Below are 21861 nucleotides of genomic sequence, written 5' to 3'. Positions count from 1 at the left end.
GCCAGAGCCAGACTCATCCCTGGGAGTCATCTCCCATGCTGTTAGGGAGATTTTCACCCCTGGATGTCATGTCCCACATAGTGAGGAGGGCAGTGATTTCACTTGCAGAGCTGAGCTTAAAGACAGTGAGGCCACATTTGAGCAACAAGTCCTCCAGAAGTAACTATTAGGCATATCTACAGGTAGGCTAAGCTTCTCCACTACATACATAAGCTTCACAAGAGTAAGCCTCAAGATCAAGGCCTTGCCTATCGTTTTGAGTGCCCCTAATGTTTGACACATATCGGGATTCCCTGATGGTAAAGTTTAATAGTTCCATATTTTTTCTCCCATCCCTCACTGGACTTTGCCAGTACTTTTTGATTATCTGCTTAATACATTCTAGGATGTATCCAGACATTACATTAAGCTATACAGGATTAAAGGCCCTCATTCTTAATTTAACCTTAGTTCTTAATAAATAAAACTTTACCTTCTTCTATGCTGTGCTGTGCCCTTGAATTCTTTCTCACAGCATGGCAAAGAAGGAGAAAGCAAAATTCAGTAATGCATTTTGGCAAGCCAGCCAGGAGGAGACACTTCTCTCCCACCATCTAGACTGGGAACTCATGGCTACTGACCAGGAGGTTTTGCTGCTTGCTTTTGTTTTTTCTTCTCACTTGGTTATTTGTTATCCTCTCCTATGTTCTGATGCAGCTCTGTCTCTAAGACTCAGATCTGGCTTCCCCAGGACATAAACCCAGTCTTCTCTGAATCTCTGGCTCTCTCATCAGAGGCGATAGGACCCCGTCTCCACACTGCACAGATCCAAGGAGGCTCAGAGTGGTGGGTGAAACTGCCCTTGAGACCTGACTGGGGGCTTCTCCTTACATCAAGGAGTCCAATGGAAGCCAAATCAAGTCCCCACATCTCTCCTTTCCTCCCACTGGGGACCGCCTCCTGATCTTCACTTGCCTAAGATTTCCATGCCCCTCAGACCATCCTCCTGCTGGATCTGTCCTCTTTCCCCTCTTCAACAGAGCTCCTTTCTCCTGCCTCAGTGAGAGTCTCCCTCTGTCTGGCTGTCAATACTTTCTGAGACACTCATCTTTTGTGACACAGGATTCTGGGATAAGGGTTTTTGTACCAAACAAGTGTTTGACATTTTAGTCTATGCTCATGGGAACTGAGTATTTTCCAATGGGAAGGTCTCCCCCTCCATGCCTTGACTGTTTAGTCTCTACTGAGAACCACTGCAGCTGAATAATATAAAGCTTCCCTTCTTATAGAGCATGGTCCCTTTTTAGCCCTCAGGAAACAGAAAACTTAGAGGACAAAAGTATATCTGGGGAAAAAAAAGTATATCTGGGAGCACTGTCCTCCACTTCTCTCAGGTGGGGCAAGTGCCCCCACCTCAGGAGCTTAAGTCTACACATATCCCAGGGAGGAACATCCCAGGGATGCCCGGCAACTTTATTCCCCATGTTCCCAAGAGACTGGGCCAGTGGAGAGGAAAAATTCAAGAACATTGCCATGGAATTCTTCCAGGCAAGGCCTAGGAAACCCCCAGATGCACAGGTCCAGATATCTCTCAGGAAAGGGGACCCAGGGTCACCCAGCAGTTTTACTCCATGTTCCCAAGAGACTGGACCAGCAGAGAGGGAAATGCCCAGCTCTGACATGCGCTAGGATGCTGCACAGTGCATCTGGTGCTAGTAAGGCTCCTCTATATCCTTTTCCAGAAAAAACTGGAAATACCAACACTTAACATAAGCTAAAATATGGGGAAGAATAACCCTCCAATGGGACTCTCAATCACAATCTGTAAAAGACAGGCAAAGTAGTCAGAGATTCTGCCCAGATACTTAAGGCTCTCTATCAAGACAAGTACCTAAGAAAGATTTGCTGCTTGTGTTATGCCCCTTGTCTCAATTTCCATTAGAGTAGAAAATCTGCTTAATAATCTCCTTTTAAAACTTGTTTGCGAAAAGGCATGAGAAAACATACCATCAAGCCAGTTAAGTGTAATAAGCTAAGGGAGATCACTCAGGAGAAAGAGGAATACCCAGCCCTGTTTCATGGGAAATTAGTGGAAGCCCTAAAGAAGTATACTAATGTAAGCTCCAGTTCCCAGCAAAGTAAGATTTTGCTGGGCACTCATATCATCAGCCAGCATGCCCTGACATCAGAAAAAGCTGCAAAAATCTCCATGGGCCCCCAAACTCTCACTAATGGCCTATTGGAAACTGCCTTTTCTGTTTTTAACAACTGGGACAAGGTTAGGGAGGAAAAGACAAAGACAGGTAAGCAAAAGATCAGAGAACAAGCTCAGCTTATTGCAGTCGTTGTTAAAAGTGTTCTGTCTCAATGTTGAAAATAGATGGTCATTCATAATTTAAAACTTCAACTTCTGTGTGAGACTATGTATCCCTCTTCATCCTGACTCTCAATACCAATCTGCTTTTAAATGGCACAGACCTAAGATAAGATTACCACCCAGACCATTTAGACATTGTTACACCAAGGGTTTCAAAATAGTTCTCATACCTTTAAGAATGCCTTAGCAGTAGACCTTACCAACCTCCAACTGTCTCAGAGCACAGTCTTGCAATATATTAATCTTGTGAACTAACATATTCCTAGTATGAAAGTGAATTTTGTTTGTAGTCATTGCTGACGACAAGCCGTGAATGGATAACCAAATTTGTAGGTTTATGAAACTTCGTATTCATTGCTGACAATAAGTCCTAGATGGATATAAAAAGTTGTGGAAGGTTTAAGAAAGTGAATTTTGTTAAAATAATGTAGATTGCTGGTCTGCTCTTAATGAAAGGTTGTAAAAAGTTTTTCTCAACTATCTGAATACTAAGTTTATATCATATCAGAATTATATTCTTGTTGTTTATGCTGACCTTATCCTTCTCACTCTTAAAGGAAAACTGTCAAAAAGAATTTGTTCTTTCACCTTATAAAAGTGAGGTGCTAAAATAATTTAACATATTACTAAGAAAGTGTTTAGAAAGTATTATGATAATTAAAAGAGATTTTCTATCCTTCTGTTAAGCTAAGTTTGTGATATTTAGAAATTGTATAAAATTCCTAAAGGCTTAGCCACGTTCTCACTGTCCATGTTATATCCTAATATTGATCTGTATGATGTTAGATGTTGTTAGTCGGGGTTTAGTTATTCTTTGAAAAATTACAGATAATTAAAACAACAAGATTTACTTGTTAGTTACAATACTTTGCTCTAAAGATTCCAAAATTTAAATTTTCTATAGCACACTACCTAAATTAAACTGTCTAGTCAGTTTATTTAACAACCTAATTTAGCAATTCCATTTGACATAGAACCTAGAATAAAGAACAAAATTTTAATCAGAAAATAAAAATATTTGCAAAGTCCCTTAAGAGGCTAGAGAAAAGTGTACAACTATTGAACTTACCCTCACCCAACCTGGGGAATTTCTGCTATTTTCTTAAGCAATAGGGGCTCCCAATTTAATAAGCCAAGCCCTTGATCTTGAGACTTGCCCTTACAAAATGTTATCTCAGTAATGACAAAATTAACGCCCAAGAGTCAACCTCCAGAGAACCTCTTTTGTTGCTCAGATGTAGTTTCTCTCTATGCCTAACTGTATGATAAACTCACTACCTTTCTCCTGAGCCAGCATGTGGGACATGACTTCCTGAGGTGTAAGTCTCCCTACCAATGTGAGACATGACTCCCAAGGATGAGCCTGGCCTTGCAATGAAAAATTAGTTAACAAAAAAAGGGAAATGAAATTTCAGTGGCTAAGAAATTTCAAAGACTCAAGAAATCACTCTAAAAGGTATCCTTATGCAAATTTCAACCAAATACTGCAAACTGCCACAGAATGAATGCCAAGCCCCAACCAACAGTTTTGTTCCTAAAACTTCACATCTTGCTCCTGCTTCTGTTCAGACTACATATACTACTTCTCACCCAGTTCGTTTCTTCCAGATTAGAAGCCTTTTACAACTTCTCCTCGCCAGAGGCTCAGCTTCTATTCCTCACACTCAACCAGCCACCCTCAATAGCATAGCCAAAGGTTTCCATGCTCCCCCAAGCACACTGACAGCTTAAAGCAGCTACAGAAGATGGACCATCAGCCCAAATTCCCTTGATTAAAAGAGCTACCCTTTATTTAGGGTGTGGACAGAGAGCAAAAAAATAAGGGCAAAAAATAAATAACGGGGGGGTGGAATAAGGATTTAAAAAAACTTAGATTGCAATACTAGTGGTCAATGAGGGGGAGAGGTAAGGAGTATGGGAAGTATGGTTTTCTTTTGCCTTTTTATTTCTTTTTCTGGGAGCAATGCAAATGTTCTAAAAATGATCATGGTGATGAATACACAATTATATGACGATATTGTGAGCCCCTGAGTGCATACTTTGGATAACTGTATAGCATGTAAAGACATCTCAATAAAAATATTTTAAAAAAAACAGGAACAGCAGACACTGGTCATGTGCTTTCCCATTTTCCCATGTGACAGAGAAAGCCCAGATACCACTAGCATTTCCTCAGAGAAGGTATCTTCCTCTTGATGCCATAATTTGGACATTTTCATGGCCTTAGAACTGCAGATTCATAAAGTAATACACTCACATTGTAAAAGCCAAAAAAAAAAAAATTAAGGCAGTTAGAAATCTCTGAGGGGAAAATGAGGCAGGGTTAGAAGTAGGGCGAGGCTGACTGATGAGCAAAGGGCAAATAAATTCCAAGGCCTCAAGGAGAAAGATATCTCTGAGAAGAACAGTAATAAACAGCGCCTGGGGGTTAAATGGTCTCCATGTGAACACCTCATCTGTGGTCAAGTATCAAGAGAAGAAGGGAAACGGGGAGGATAATAAAATACTTACTAAAAATTACAAAAGGAACAAAGTCTATAAAAACCGATTGCCCCAGGGGGCCTCTTGCTTCACACCTTTTTTTCCTGCACGTGTTCTTAATAAACTTCCTACCTGCCTAAAAAAAGAGAGAGAGAGACCTTATCTCTTCAGGATACATACTGAAATATTTACAGATGAAATGACATTACGTCCAGGATGATATGATTATTAAAATAATTTGGTGGCCAATGAGTAGGAGAGGCTATGCATATGATCCAAGAAACAAGACTGATCATGAGTTTATCACTTTTCAAACTCAGAAATGAGGATTCATCCTATGTACTAGTTACTTCTGTATATGTTTTATTACACTTTTATAACAAAAGGTTTTAAATAATTAACCATATCTTCAAATTATAGAAAATTCTGCAGCCATTTAAAATTATGTCCTTAAAGGCCATTTAAGGATATGAGTAAATGCACTGAATATAATGCAAGTGAGATAAAACATTATGAACAATATTACCCAGAAGGTGTATATCAAGAATGTAACAGCTATTACCTCTCAGTGGCAGTATTAAAAGACATTCATATTTTCTTCTTTACACTCTTATGATGTTTCCAAATTAGAGAATTGAATTAAAAAGTACTACTTATAAAATTGAGGGTTAATACCATAATTATTAAAAAATAAAGATAATAGTAACTATTACCATTTTCTTCTGACACTGCATATTCAAACAGACTGTTCAGCTTTGGTAAGACTGGCTTTATAACATGTACCTGAAAATAAAGGCAAAAAATTACATTAAACAAAAACTCACCTTTAAAAACTTATGGGAATTTTCATGCATTTATTTAACAACAGCCCTTCTTCTCACCATGGAAATCCCTACCCCCCACAATGTAAAAAATAAGCATAAAGATCCTAGTTTTTCCAGTTTTTAAGTGGCATAAATTCAGTTACGTAAGACTAAGTATGGCAAAGGTAATCAATATAACCTATAATATAGTTACAGTAACATTTATATTTATATAGTAAACATCAAAAACTATGTCATGTAATTATCAACAGTCCTGGGAAACAGGTAGAGGCGATAAAACCAATATGTTAGAAAGAGGAAAAAAATACTGAAATATTTTCTCATCACTCAAGTTGTTCAAAGCCACACATTTAGAACTGGAGTCAATTCAGAATTCAATATTCTTCACTCAAAGTACGTTGCAGATACCTTTGCTATGAAGTTTAATGTATATCGTTCAAAGTATCAAAGTAAATCAGTTTCTGAATTTCTATATAGTGTACTTCATTCTAAAATACTAGTGTGAATTCCAAGATCACAGTAATTCATCATTAAATATAATTATCTGGATATTTTAGTCACTTCATTTCTCCTGCCAAGTTCTTTCATCTATGAAATGAGGGATTAGACTTTATCAAACAGATGCATACATCTTTTGCTGTGAGGACTCCCTTTCACATTGCAATAACTACTGATGATACCTATGTGAAAACAGTGGGGAATTTATCAATATACTGATTAAGGAAAACCATAAAAGCTTATTTGAATTTAGAAATGCTTTTATTTCTTATCCTTGCATCTACATATATTTAGCATATAAAATTTAGTTCAGTCAACAAACAATGCTTGGTGCACAGGTGAACTGTTATCCCCCAACGACTCACTCCATAGATGGCTGGATCTGCAGCTTACAAACGGAAAACCCTACAACAGTGGCCCTCTAAAGTGTGGTGCCACATTGCCTAAGAATGTGTTTAAAATTCAAATCCTCAGGCCTCATCGCAAACCTACTGAATCTGGCCCAGCAATTTGTAGTTTAACAAGTGATCCAGGTGATTCTAATGAATGATAAAGTTTTAGAACACCTGCACTAGATCAGATAATCTAAGAGATGTCTCTCCATTTAAAAATTCCATTATAGCACAAAAAGTAATAAAAATCAATACAAATAATTTTTCAATTATCAATTCTATTGAAAAATCTTTCCTACTAAGGATTATAAATTCAGATGTGATCAGCAAATAATGTTAACAAGAACAGGTACACAGATATAAGAACTAAAGAAGCAAATGAAATAAAACCTATAAAATTTAAAAGGAATTTACTTACTTTAGCTCATAAAAATTTATCTCAGAATTGTTTTAAGTAAAAGTTTTCAGAAGTTCTTCTTTGAAGAGCATTCATAAACAACGTAAGAAATTTAAATACTTTAGAGGTAAATGCTAAGAAATTATCAAATAAGACTAAATTTTTGAACAAAAGTAACTGAAAGCATTAATTTCCTGAAATGGTTTACATTCAATTTTAGACATTTATGCCAGAAAATAACGTACACTTGAATCCTTTCATGCTGTAGCCAAGTTAGTCTTTTTGCATTTATAAAGAATGAAAAATAAAAATAAAAATTGCATCTATAGGATTCGCTAAAAGATGGAACTACTTACCTGATTACCTTCTAAAGTTTCCATAATTAAAATATAGTTTTCCCAAAACTTTAGAAGCTCATCTTTTTTCTTCTCTGACCACCAAAACAGACTTGGGCCTGATATAGTTGAAAAAAAAAATTAGTTCCTCCTTTTGCAAATTTCACAAGCTTCTTAATGACAGTAATTCTTAAAATAATGCCACCCTTACCAAATGTCATATTCTCTCATGATGAAGGGTATGCCCTGTCTCAAAGCCTAGAAGATAGGAAGCTTAGGCTAACAATTTCAAAGGTAGATATTTTTCTTTCTTAAGATGACTGTTCTGAGTATTAGGTACCAATATTTGAATATATAAATTCTACTATCTATCCCTCATAACCTCACCATAAGAATACAGGCAAAACCAGTAAGAATGAAAAAAATGGGAGACGGTGACAGCAGAGAAATTTAGAATGTGAAAAGCAGATGAAAAGCAAGCAGATTCAAGAAAACTGGGTATTAAGTTGGTATTAAGGGAAAACCTGAGAAACAATGTGATATACACTACAAATATCCTCAAAACAAAGGAAGTGGCAGCAAAAGTTATGTCTGTAAGTGAAGGTGAAGAGTAAAGCTAAAATAAAGAGGATGTCCTGACAGATTGTTTAAGAAATATTCCGATTTTCAGATTCCCTTTCCTGTGCTCTGAACAGTTCCCAAACCCTAGCAAAAGGCTAGGAATTTATTTTCTGGAGAAGATAAAATAGTGGTTCTTTGGATCAGGAAGCACAAGATACAGGTGAGATCAAGGCTGATGATGAAAATGGGGATTTACTGAACTTGTATGCAACTTGGGCAGTGACGTTTCCCTATTTCCTCCTGGCATCTTGGCTCCAATGTGGGAGGAGAAGGAAACTTCCTCAGGTTCTGCACTAATACAAAGCAGAGGTTAGCTGCTGCTGGGAGGGGGACAGGGAACTAGTGCTCAGGACTACCACAGACAAAAGCAGAATTCATTTGCCACAGGAGAGATTAAGGAAACTCACCTGTGCTCTAAAGCCATCCCTAATAGGTGGAGGTTGTTTGCCACTGAGGAAAGAGAAAAATGGTGGAAAAGATTGAACCCTAAGGTTCACACACACAGGGACAAAGACTGAGACAGAAGTAAGAGTAATGAAAATCCCCCTGACCCCACTACAAGACCTGCACCAAGTAAGCAGCATCAGCAGTTTATCCCAAAGGCATGGAAAGAAATGCCGGTGAGGAAGGCAACCAGGACTTGAGAAAAATTAGAACTCCAATATTGAAGGCTTCACACTTAGCACAAGGTAGTAACAATCTATACTGGAAGATTTTGAAAACTAGGGTGCACTGAAGGTAAATATAATCAACAACAAAGTCCAAACCCAACTCAACTATAAGCTAGATTTGACTCAATCTTCTCACAACAGACTAAAGGAGGAAGAGTGCCTACTTCTAGGCAAAATATTTACTTCAGTCTTTGTTCTTTTATACACAACATCTGAAATTTATAAGACAGAAAACGGGGGAAAGGCAAAGACCTATTGTCAAGAGATAAAACAGAAAACAAAACTAGACCTAAATGGTCCAGGTATAGTACTTAAAAATAACTATGAGAACATGTTAAACAATCTAGCAGAAAAGGTGGATACCATGCAAGAACAGCATGCATGAACATTTGGAAACTTTGAGATGGAAACTACATGGGAATGTTAGAAGTAACAGGCTATTAGAGCTCACTGATGGGATTATTTGACCTGCCTGGTCTTAAATTTTTTTATCTTAAGAAACTACTGGAGAGTATACTCTATCAAAGTAAGTAAATCAAAAAAGAGGAAAACATGAACCACTTGAAACAAAGGAGCCAACACTAGGCTCAGATGAATGGAATCCCTAGGATGTTGGTGAAGACAGATCTAAGGATGTCAGCTGTGCTCTAAGTTTAGAGAACAATCCATATTTGAGCACTTAAGATTACGAGAGTCTTCTATAGGAACAAAAAAAATCATAAAATACTTGATAATCGCATTTGTAGAAGAAAGACTTAGACAATTGGCAAAGAATTTAGGGGTGAATTAGTGATAAGTATAGATAAAACCAAACAAATTAAAAAATGGCAACCCTAGGAAAAACTTGCAGAAAATAGTCAGTTTGCTACAGATGTCACCTGTGAATAGCATTACATAATCCTAGTTTTGTAAATACAGAACATTCATTTAAACAAAATTATAACTACAACAATGGGTTTTATGTTATAACTAGGTTATATTATTTCAAGATAAGGGAAAATACCAAACTGGTCTGCCGAAAAAGGTAAGTGATTGCTTTCTGAAGTTGAGAATGGGAGGTGGGTGAGGGGGGAGTAAACATGGAAAGGCTATTGCTCTATTGTCTGTCCTTAAATCTGCAGATTGACTCTTTAAAATAAATGTTTAACTTTCATAATTTAAAAAAAATTTTCACTGAAAATTCTCATCAGATGACAACACATATGTAGACTGTTAAAACCTAATAATCCACTCACAACTGTAGTTGAACATAAATTGTTTACACCTGTAATAAATACCCAGCTACAGTTAAAAAGCAGAAATTTCGCTTCTATTGAGACCATTTTGGATCTATGTATTTTGGATTTAGAGAGCTCAAAAATGAATTTAATATGGTAGAAGCATACTTTAACACACTTCAATGGACAACCAATCTATGATATACCAAATTGAAGGAAGGACTTGTACTTAACCTATTCTTGCCCTGTAATACAGCAGTAGAAAGCATAGTTCAAAATGTAAAAAAAATAAAATGAAAATTTTAATCTGGTCCATTTATTAAATCAAAGGCAAAATACCCAAATACTCTCAAAACATCCACCTAAGGGTCATATGTTTAACAAATATTAATAAATCCTATCCCTGAATTACCAAAGTAAATTTCAAAAGTTGCAATGGCTCCTATGAAGCTTAATTCTAACATCAAAGATTTAATTCATTGGCCAGTCCAGGTACTAACTTCTTTTTCCAATCTGATGGATGTTACCCCTTAGTTTCTATTAGAATTGATTTACCACAATATAGTGCAAAATAGAGAATGTAAAATTCTGCATGGGCTTGGCGAGTTTCCTAAATTATTTCACAGGTGCAGTTCACCTTGCTCTGGGCCAGAAAGATTAGGAAATGCAACCTTCACAACGGTGGTGATTTGTGTCACTGCAGGAGACACCCTCAAGATGAGCTTTCAAGGTTTCAGACTTTATGAGGACCATCCAAAACAACCAAATTCTGTATGAATAGCAGAGATGAAATCCAGAAACTGGATTTTTTTTCCCCTCCCGAAAAGCCATGTAAGATTGAGTTGGGGGGGGGGGGAAGAAACAAGTACCATTTCCTTCCTGGGGGTGGCAAGTGCAGTCGGCCCCCAAATCCACTGACACCTCCACCGCTCTCTGCAGCAGATAGTGAGCTCTCTTGCGCCTCAGAGCTTCCTTGGCCTGGGCCAGCCCTTCCTGCACTGTCCTCCAAAAGTGCTAGCACCGCCGGGCATCCAGGCCCGCCTCTAACACGCGACGGTTTCGGCCAACGCCGGGGTCCGGCAGCAATTTCTCAGCCAAGGCGCCGAGCACCAGCAGCTTCCGCCCGACGAGGCCCGGCAGGACCTCCCCATGCGAGGGCCATTCCCGCGCAGCCAGGGCACGCAGCTCCTCCCACACGGCCCGCAGCGCTGCGTCTCCGCACTTGCCCAACTCTGGCAGAAGGCGCCCGGCCACCAGCGCCGCTGTCTCCTCGGAGGGCGCCGCCTGCTCCTCGCTCTCGTAGACAGCAAGGGCAAGGGTGGTCTGCGCCACCCGCTCCAGCAGCGCCCCGTCCTCGTGGGGCTGCAGACAGGGGCCGACGGCCACGAGGACCTCCATGGCCGCTTCGGCACCCAGCCCGCCAGGTACAACGGAGGGGTCCCGGAGGGCGCCCTCGTGGCAGGACTCCAGCCGCTGAGCGAGCAGGATCCACAGGGCCTCCTCGGCCAGCGCAGCCGCCAACTGTGAATCCCCGGCGAGGCGGGCGCACGAGCGCAAGGCCCCGCCCGCCGCCCTCAGGATGCGGTGGCGGTGGCCTGGCAGCGGGTCTGGGCCAGGGCTTCCAGCCGGGCAGCCTCGCAGGCACCGCAGAAGGGGCACCAGTTGGTTCTATGAGAAAATCAACAAGATTGATGGGCCCTTAGCAAGATTGACAAAAAGAAGAAGAGAGAGGATGCAAATAAATAAGATTAGAAATGGAAGAGGAGACATAACTACTGACCTCACAGAAATAAAGGAGGTAATAACAGGATACTATGAACAACTTTACGCTAATCAATACAACAATTTAGATGAAATGGACAGGTTCCTGGAAAGACATGAACAACCAACTTTGACTCAAGAAGAAATAGATGACCTCAACAAACCAATCACAAGTAAAGAGATTGAATTAGTCATTCAAAAGCTCCCTAAAAAGAAAAGTCCAGGACCAGACGGCTTCACATGTGAATTCTATACAACATTCCAGAAGGAATTATTACCAACTCTCCTCAAACTCTTCAAAATAATCGAAGTGGAGGGAAAACTACCTAATTCATTCTATGAAGCCAACATCACCCTCATACCAAAACCAGGCAAAGATATTACAAAAAAAGAAAACTACAGACCAATCTCTCTAATGAATATAGATGCAAAAATCCTCAATAAAATTCTAGCAAATTGTATCCAACAACACATTAAAAGAATTATACATCATGACCAAGTAGGATTCATCCCAGGTATGCAAGGATGGTTCAACATAAGAAAATCAATTAATGTAATACACCACATCAACAAATCAGAGCAGAAAAATCACATGATCATCTCAATTGATGCAGAGAAGGCATTTGACAAGATTCAACATCCTTTCCTGTTGAAAACACTTCAAAAGATAGGAATACAAGGGAACTTCCTTAAAATGATAGAGGGAATATATGAAAAACCCACAGCTAATATCATCCTCAATGGGGAAAAATTGAAAACTTTCCCCCTAAGATCAGGAACAAGACAAGGATGTCCACTATCACCACTATTATTCACCATTGTGTTAGAAGTTCTAGCCAAAGCAATTAGACAAGAAAAAGAAATACAAGGCATCAAAATTGGAAAGGAAGAAGTAAAACTATCACTGTTTGCAGACAATATGACACTATACGTCAAAAACCCGGAAAAATCCACAACAAAACTACTAGAGCTAATAAATGAGTACAGCAAAGTAGCAGGCTACAAGATCAACATTCAAAAATCTGTAGCATTTCTATACAATAGTAATGAACAAGCTGAGGGGGAAATCAAGAAACGAATCCCATTTACAATCGCAACTAAAAGAATAAAATACCTAGGAATAAATTTAACCAAAGAGACAAAAAAACCTATATAAAGAAAACTACAAAAAACTGCTAAAAGAAATCACAGAAGACCTAAATAGATGGAAGGGCATACCGTGTTCATGGATTGGAAGACTAAATATAATTAAGATGTCAATCCTACCTAAACTGATCTACAGATTCAATGCAATACCAATCAAAATCCCAACAACTTATTTTTCAGAAATAGAAAAACCAATAAGCAAATTTATCTGGAAGGGCAGGGTGCCCCGAATTGCTAAAACATCTTGAGGAAAAAAAACGAAGCTGGAGGTCTCGCGCTGCCTGACTTTAAGGCATATTATGAAGCCACAGTGGTCAAAACAGCATGGTATTGGCATAAAGATAGATATATCGACCAATGGAATCGAATAGAGTGCTCAGATATAGACCCTCTCATCTATGGACATTTGATCTTTGAGAAGGCAGTCAAGCCAACTCACCTGGGACAGAACAGTCTCTTCAATAAATGGTGCCTAGAGAACTGGATATCCATATGTAAAAGAATGAAAGAAGACCCGCATCTCACACTTTATACAAAAGTTAACTCAAAATGGATCAAAGATCTAAACATTAGGTCTAAGACCATAAAACAGTTAGAGGAAAATGTAGGGAGATATCTTATGAATCTTACAATTGGAGGCGGTTTTATGGACCTTAAACCTAAAGCAAGAGCACTGAAGAGAGAAATAAATAAATGGGAGCTCCTCAAAATTAAACATTTTTGTGCATCAAAGAACTTCATCAAGAAAGTAGAAAGACAGCCTACACAATGGGAGATAATATTTGGAAATGACATATCAGATAAAGGTCTAGTATCCAGAATATATAAAGAGATTGTTCAACTCAACAACAAAAAGACAGCCAACCCAATCACAAAATGGGAAAAAGACTTGAACAGACACCTACCAGAAGAGGAAATACGGATGGCCAAGAGGCACATGAAGAGATGCTCAATGTCCCTGGCCATTAGAGAAATGCAAATCAAAACCACAATGAGATATCATCTCACACCCACCAGAATGGCCATTATCAGCGGAGCGGAAAATGACAAGTGCTGGAGAGGATGCGGAGAAAGAGGCACACTTGTCCACTGTTGGTGGGAATGTCAAAGGGTGCAACCACTGTGGAAGGCAGTTTGGCGGTTCCTCAAAAAGCTGAATATAGAATTGCCATATGACCCAGCAATACCATTGCTAGGTATCTACTCAAAGGACTTAAGGGCAAAGACACAAACGGACATTTGCACACCAATGTTTATAGCAGCGTTATTTACAATTGCAGAGAGATGGAGGCAGCCAAAATGTCCATCAACAGAAGAATGGCTGAACAGACTGTGGTATATACATGCGATGGAATGTTGTGCAGCTTTAAGACAAGATAAACTTATGAACCATGTAATAACATGGATGGACCTAGAGAATATTATGCTGAGTGAATCCAGCCAAAAACTAAGGGACAAATACTGTATGGTCCCACTGATGTGAACGGACATTCGAGAATAAACTTGAAATATGTCATTGGTAACAGAGTTCAGCAGGAGTTAGAAACAGGGTAAGACAGTGGGTAATTGAAGCTGAAGGGATACAGACTGTGCAACAGGACTAGATACAAAAACTCAAAAATGGACAGCACAATAATACCTAATTGTAAAGTAATCATGTTAAAACACTGAATGAAGCTGCATCTGAGCTATAGGGTTTGTTTTGTTTTTGTTTGCTTGTTTGTTTGTTTGTTGTTGTTGTTTTTTACTATTATTACTACTTTTATTTCTTTTCTCTATATTAACATTTTATATCTTTTTCTGTTGTGTTGCTAGTTCCTCTAAACCGATGCAAATGTACTAAGAAACGATGATCATGCATCTATGTGATGATGTTAAGAATTACTGAGTGCATATGTAGAACGGTATTTCTAAATGTTGTGTTAATTTTTTTTCTTTCTGTTAATAAAAAATAAAAATAAAAAAATAAAAAAATTAAAAAAAAGATCCCTTTATCAATAGAGAAGACACAATACCACTCTCAAAGAATTTGACATATAATAACATAATGGGTTAAGATGTAATTTAAAGTTATCAGGTATCACACAGACAAGATTTTTCTATATTTCAGTCATTCAGCTTTCCATTGACAAATTATTTTATTTCAAGCCTATTTAAGAATGTATCAGCAAGTGGACTTCCTGGAAGATGGCGGCTTAGTAAGACGCGCGGATCTTAGTTTCTTCTCCAGGACACCTACTAGGGGAGTAGAAACGATACAGAAAGCGCTCAAAGCCACAACAGAGATAAAAAAGACAGCGTACCCCATCCTGGAACGGCTGGCTGGCTGAGAGAAGCAGCTCGGGTGAGATCGCCGAGGCGCGCGGGCCTTACCAGGCGGGGTGGCAAGCGGCCGGAGTTACTCCCTTCCCCCTTCCCGGGCCGGCTGGGAGAATTGGAGAGGTGGTCCCCTGAAACCAAGGCGACTGGTGCCCACACCACGCGCAGCCCCCGGACCAACTGAGAGAATTGGATCGGAAACCCCCAGGCCGCGGAGAACGGTGACGGGTGGAGGAGGCCCCTTCCAAACCCGTGACTTCCGGGGAACGTGCACTCTCTCGGGCGGGCCGCTGCCGCTGGCGCCCTCCCGCCACGCTTGTTGCCCAGGGCCGACTAGGAAATTCGGACGGGCTCTTTCCCTGGCTGCGGCGACCAGCAACCCTCCCTGCGTTCGGACCGCGGGCCGGCTCAAGCCGCTTCGGCTAGCGAAACCCCAGGACAGCGAGAGTTTTCCAAAGTTTAAGGTCCCACAGCACCTTTTACTGGTGGGACCCGCAGACAAACGTGTGCCACGAGCGCCACCTACTGGGCAGGATAAGAAAAACAGAACCCAGAGATTTCACAGAAAAATATTACAACCTTGCTGGGTCCAACACCAAGAGAAATCTGAATAAATGCCCAGACACCAGCAGCAGAAGATAACTGTCCACGCTCAAAAGATTGAGAATATGGCTCAGTCAAAGGAACAAACCAATAGCTCAAATGAGACACAAGAGCTGAGACAACTAATGCTGAATATACGAACAGAAATGGAAAACCTCTTCAAAAATGAAATCGATAAATTGAGGGAGGACATGAAGAGGACATGGGCTGAACATAAAGAAGAAATAGAAAAACTGAAAAAACAAATAGCAGAACTTATGGAAGTGAAGGATAAAGTAGCAAACATAGAAAAAATAATGGATAGCTACAATGATAGATTTAAAGAGACAGAAGATAGAATTAGTGATTTGGAGGATGAAACATCTGAATTCCAAAAAGAAACAGAAACTATAGGGAAAAGAATGGAAAAATTTGAACAGGGTATCAGGGAACTCAAGGACAATATGAACCGCACAAATATACGTGTTGTGGGTGTCCCAGAAGGAGAAGAGAAGGGAAAAGGAGGAGAAAAACTAATGGAAGAAATTATCACTGAAAATTTCCCAACTCTTATGAAAGACCTAAAATTACAGATCCAAGAAGTGCAGCGCACCCCAAAGAGATTAGACCCAAATAGGCGTTCTCCAAGACACTTACTAGTTAGAATGTCAGAGGTCAAAGAGAAAGAGAAGATCTTGAAAGCAGCAAGAGAAAAACAATCCATTACATACAAGGGAAACCCAATAAGACTTTGTGTAGATTTCTCAGCAGAAACCATGGAAGCTAGAAGACAGTGGGATGATATATTTAAAATACTAAAAGAGAAAAACTGCCAACCAAGACTCCTATATCCAGCAAAATTATCCTTCAAAAATGAGGGAGAAATTAAAACATTCTCAGACAAAAAGTCACTGAAAGAATTTGTGACCAAGAGACCAGCTCTGCAAGAAATACTAAAGGGAGCACTAGAGTCAGATACAAAAAGACAGAAGAGAGAGATATGGAAAAGAGTGTAGAAAGAAGGAAAATCAGATATGATATATATAATACAAAAGGCAAAATGTTAGAGGAAAATATTATCCAAACAGTAATAACACTAAATGTCAATGGACTGAATTCCCCAATCAAAAGACATAGATTGGCAGAATGGATTAAAAAACAGGATCCTTCTATATGCTGTCTACAGGAAACACATCTTAGACCCAAAGATAAACATAGGTTGAAAGTGAAAGGTTGGGAAAAGATATTTCATGCAAATAACAACCAGAAAAGAGCAGGAGTGGCTATACTAATATCCAACAAATTAGACTTCAAATGTAAAACAGTTAAAAGAGACAAAGAAGGACACTATATACTAATAAAAGGAACAATTAAACAAGAAGACATAACAATCATAAATATTTACGCACCGAATCAGAATGCCCCAAAATACGTGAGGAATATACTGCAAACACTGAAAAGGGAAATAGACTCATATACCATAATAGTTGGAGACTTCAACTCACCACTCTCATCAAGGGACAGAACATCTAGACAGAGGATCAACAAAGAAATAGAGAATCTGAATATTACTATAAATGAACTAGACTTAATAGACATTTATAGGACATTACATCCCACAACAGCAGGATACACCTTTTTCTCAAGTGCTCATGGATCATTCTCAAAGATAGACCATATGCTGGGTCACAAAGCAAGTCTTAACAAATTTAAAAAGATTAAAATCTTACACAACACTTTCTCGGACCATAAAGGAATGATGTTGGAAATCAATAATAGGCAGAGTGCCAGAAAATACACAAATACGTGGAGGCTCAACAACACACTCCTAAACAACGACTGGGTCAAAGAAGAAATTGCAAGAGAAATTAGCAAATATCTCGAGGCGAATGAAAATGAAAACACAACATATCAAAACTTATGGGACGCAGCAAAGGCAGTGCTAAGAGGGAAATTTATTGCTCTAAATGCCTATATCAGAAAAGAAGAAAAGGCAAAAATTCAGGAATTAACTATCCATTTGGAAGAACTGGAGAAAGAACAGCAAGCTAACCCCAAAGCAAGCAAAAGGAAAGAAATAACAAAGATTAGAGCACAAATAAATGAAATTGAAAACATGAAAACAATAGAGAAAATCAATAAGACCAGAAGTTGGTTCTATGAGAAAATCAATAAGATTGATGGGCCCTTAGCAAGATTGACAAAAAGAAGAAGAGAGAGGATGCAAATAAATAAGATCAGAAATGGGAGAGGAGACATAACTACTGACCTCACAGAAATAAAGGAGGTAATAACAGGATACTATGAACAACTTTACGCCAATAAATACAACAATTTAGAGGAAATGGACGGGTTCCTGGAAAGACATGAACAACCAACTTTGACTCAAGAAGACATAGATGACCTCAACAAACCAATCACAAGTAAAGAAATTGAATTAGTCATTCAAAAGCTTCCTAAAAAGAAAAGTCCAGGACCAGATGGCTTCACATGTGAATTCTACCAAACGTTCCAGAAAGAATTAGTACCAATTCTCTTCAAACTCTTCAAAAAAATCGAAGTGGAGGGAAAACTACCTAATTCATTCTATGAAGCCAACATCACCCTCATACCAAAACCAGGCAAAGATATTACAAAAAAAGAAAACTACAGACCAATCTCTCTAATGAATACAGATGCAAAAATCCTCAATAAAATTCTAGCAAATCGTATCCAACAACACATTAAAAGAATTATACATCATGACCAAGTAGGATTCATCCCAGGTATGCAAGGATGGTTCAACATAAGAAAATCAATTAATGTAATACACCATATCAACAAATCAAAGCAGAAAAATCACATGATCATCTCAATTGATGCAGAGAAGGCATTCGACAAGATTCAACATCCTTTCCTGTTGAAAACACTTCAAAAGATAGGAATACAAGGGAACTTCCTTAAAATGATAGAGGGAATATATGAAAAACCCACAGCTAATATCATCCTCAATGGGGAAAAATTGAAAACTTTCCCCCTAAGATCAGGAACAAGACAAGGATGTCCACTATCACCACTATTATTCAACATTGTGTTGGAGGTTCTAGCCAGAGCAATTAGACAAGAAAAAGAAATACAAGGCATCAAAATTGGAAAGGAAGAAGTAAAACTATCACTGTTTGCAGATGATATGATAATATACGTCGAAAACCCGGAAAAATCCACAACAAAACTACTAGAGCTAATAAATGAGTACAGCAAAGTAGCAGGTTACAAGATCAACATTCAAAAATCTGTAGCATTTCTATACACTAGCAATGAACAAGCTGAGGGGGAAATCAAGAAACGAATTCCATTTACAACTGCAACTAAAAGAATAAAATACCTAGGAATAAATTTAACTAAAGAGACAAAAAACCTATATAAAGAAAACTACAAAAAACTGCTAAAAGAAATCACAGAAAACCTAAATAGATGGAAGGGCATACCGTGTTCATGGATTGGAAGACTAAATATAGTTAAGATGTCAATTCTACCTAAATTGATTTACAGATTCAATGCAATACCAATCAAAATCCCAACAACTTATTTTTCAGAAATAGAAAAACCAATAAGCAAATTTATCTGGAAGGGCAGGGTGCCCCGAATTGCAAAAAACATCTTGAGGAAAAAAAATGAAGCTGGAGGTCTCATGCTGCTGGACTTTAAAGCATATTATGAAGCCACAGTGGTCAAAACAGCATGATATTGGCATAAAGATAGATATATCGATCAATGGAATCGAATAGAGTGCTCAGATATAGACCCTCTCATCTATGGACATTTGATCTTTGATAAGGCAGTCAAGCCAACTCACCTGGGACAGAACAGTCTCTTCAATAAATGCTGTCTAGAGAACTGGATATCCATATGCAAAAGAATGAAAGAGGACCCGTATCTCACACCCTATACAAAAGTTAACTCAAAATGGATCAAAGATCTAAACATTAGGTCTAAGACCATAAAACAGTTAGAGGAAAATGTTGGGAGATATCTTATGAATCTTACAACTGGAGGCGGTTTTATGGACCTTAAACCTAAAGCAAGAGCACTGAAGAAGGAAATAAATAAATGGAAGCTCCTCAAAATTAAACACTTTTGTGCATCAAAGAACTTCATCAAGAAAGTAGAAAGACAGCCTACACAATGGGAGACAATATTTGGAAATGACATATCAGATAAAGGTCTAGTATCCAGAATTTATAAAGAGATTGTTCAACTCAACAACAAAAAGACAGCCAACCCAATTACAAAATGGGAAAAAGACTTGAACAGACACCTACCAGAAGAAGAAATACGGATGGCCAAGAGGCACATGAAGAGATGCTCAATGTCCCTGGCCATTAGAGAAATGCAAATCAAAACCACAATGAGATATCATCTCACACCCACCAGAATGGCCATTATCAGCGGAGCGGAAAATGACAAGTGCTGGAGAGGATGCGGAGAAAGAGGCACACTTGTCCACTGTTGGTGGGAATGTCAAAGGGTGCAACCACTGTGGAAGGCAGTTTGGCGGTTCCTCAAAAAGCTGAATATAGAATTGCCATACGACCCAGCAATACCATTGCTAGGTATCTACTCAAAGGACTTAAGGGCAAAGACACAAACGGACATTTGCACACCAATGTTTATAGCAGCATTATTTACAATTGCAGAGAGATGGAGGCAGCCAAAATGTCCATCAACAGAAGAGTGGCTGAACAGACTGTGGTATATACATGCGATGGAATGTTGTGCAGCTTTAAGACAAGATAAACTTATGAACCATGTAATAACATGGATGGACCTAGAGAATATTATGCTGAGCGAATCCAGCCAAAAACTAAGGGACAAATACTGTATGGTCCCACTGATGTGAACAGACATTCGAGAATAAACTTGAAATATGTCATTGGTAACAGAGTTCAGCAGGAGTTAGAAACAGGGTAAGACAGTGGGTAATTGAAGCTGAAGGGATACAGACTGTGCAACAGGACTAGATACAAAAACTCAAAAATGGACAGCACAATAATACCTAATTGTAAAGTAATCATGTTAAAACACTGAATGAAGCTGCATCTGAGCTATAGGTTTTTGTTTTGTTTTGTTTTGTTTTGATTTTACTATTATTACTTTTATTTTTTTCTCTATATTAACATTCTAAATCTTTTTCGGTTGTGTTGCTAGTTCCTCTAAACCGATGCAAATGTACTAAGAAATGATGATCATGCATCTATGTAATGATGTTAAGAATTACTGATTGCATATGTAGAATGGTATGATCTCTAAATGTTGTGTTAATTTCTTTTTTTCCGTTAATTAAAAAATAAAAAAAAAGAGAAGGGATAATTGGGATGAAGGGATACAGACTGTACAACGGGACTGGATATAAAAACTCAGAAATGGACAGCACAATACTACCCAATTGTAATGCAATTATGCTAAAACACTGAATGAAGCTGCATGTGAGGTATAGGTTTTTTGTTTTTGTTTTTTTTTGTTTTTTTTTCTTTCAATTATTGTTTTAATTCTTATTCTGTTGTCTTTTTATTTCTTTTTCTAAATTGATGCAAATGTACTAAGAAATAATGAATATGCAACTATGTGATGTTATTAAGAATTACTGATTGTACATGTAGATTGGAATGATTTCTAATTGTTTTGTTAATTCTTTTTTTATTAATAAAAAAAATTGTTAATTCTAAAAAAAAAAAAAAAAAGAAAAGAATGTATCAGCAAGTATTAATTCTCTTCAACATATAACATGCCAATTAATATCAATTCCCCTCAACATATATCCATCAAATAAAAATGGGCAAAAGTCTTGAAGAGACACTTCAAGACATGCACACGATAAGCACATGAAAAGGTATACATCATCATTAATCATCAGGGAAATGCAAATTAAATCCAAAATGAGGTACCACTGCACCCCTGATAGAATTACTAAAATTAAAAAGATTGAACACTTCAAATGTTGGCAAGGATGTGGAACAATTGGAAATCCCATACATTACTGGTAGGACTGTAAACAGCACAATCACTTTGGAAAATTGTTTGGCAGTTTCATAAAGTTAAAATATACCTCGTACATTAGTTAGCCAGCTGCTTAACTATGAGGAAATTTATTGGCTCATAGTTTTAAATCTAGAAGTCCAAAATCAAGGCGTCAGCAGAGCAATGTTTTCTCCTTGAAGACTGGCATTCTGGGGCTGGCTGACAGCAATCCTTGGTCCTTGGCTTTCTGTCACATGGCATTAT

The 21861-nt window shown here is 38.3% G+C and overlaps 1 long non-coding RNA gene across 8 annotated transcripts in view; it reads right to left on the bottom strand.

Annotated features, from left to right (window-relative positions):
- LOC143673986 (uncharacterized) overlaps nt 1-21861 on the bottom strand; it is a 70578-nt gene that overhangs the window by 31178 nt on the left and 17539 nt on the right. For 4 of the 8 annotated variants that reach the window (XR_013170808.1, XR_013170807.1, XR_013170800.1 and 1 more), the window contains exons 3-5: nt 7305-7402; nt 5551-5620; nt 2527-2726 (exon numbers count right to left, since the gene is read on the bottom strand). The exons of 3 other annotated variants lie outside the window; for them this stretch is intronic. This is a non-coding gene — a long non-coding RNA (uncharacterized LOC143673986). The remainder of the gene's footprint in view (nt 1-2526; nt 2727-5550; nt 5621-7304; nt 7403-21861) is intronic. One more of the 8 variants, XR_013170801.1, reaches the window with a different exon arrangement.

Source organism: Tamandua tetradactyla, chromosome 2 (genome assembly GCF_023851605.1).
Source record: "Tamandua tetradactyla isolate mTamTet1 chromosome 2, mTamTet1.pri, whole genome shotgun sequence".
In the NCBI taxonomy this organism is placed as follows: domain Eukaryota; kingdom Metazoa; phylum Chordata; class Mammalia; order Pilosa; family Myrmecophagidae; genus Tamandua; species Tamandua tetradactyla.
This window is presented reverse-complemented; position numbering and strand designations above follow the sequence as displayed.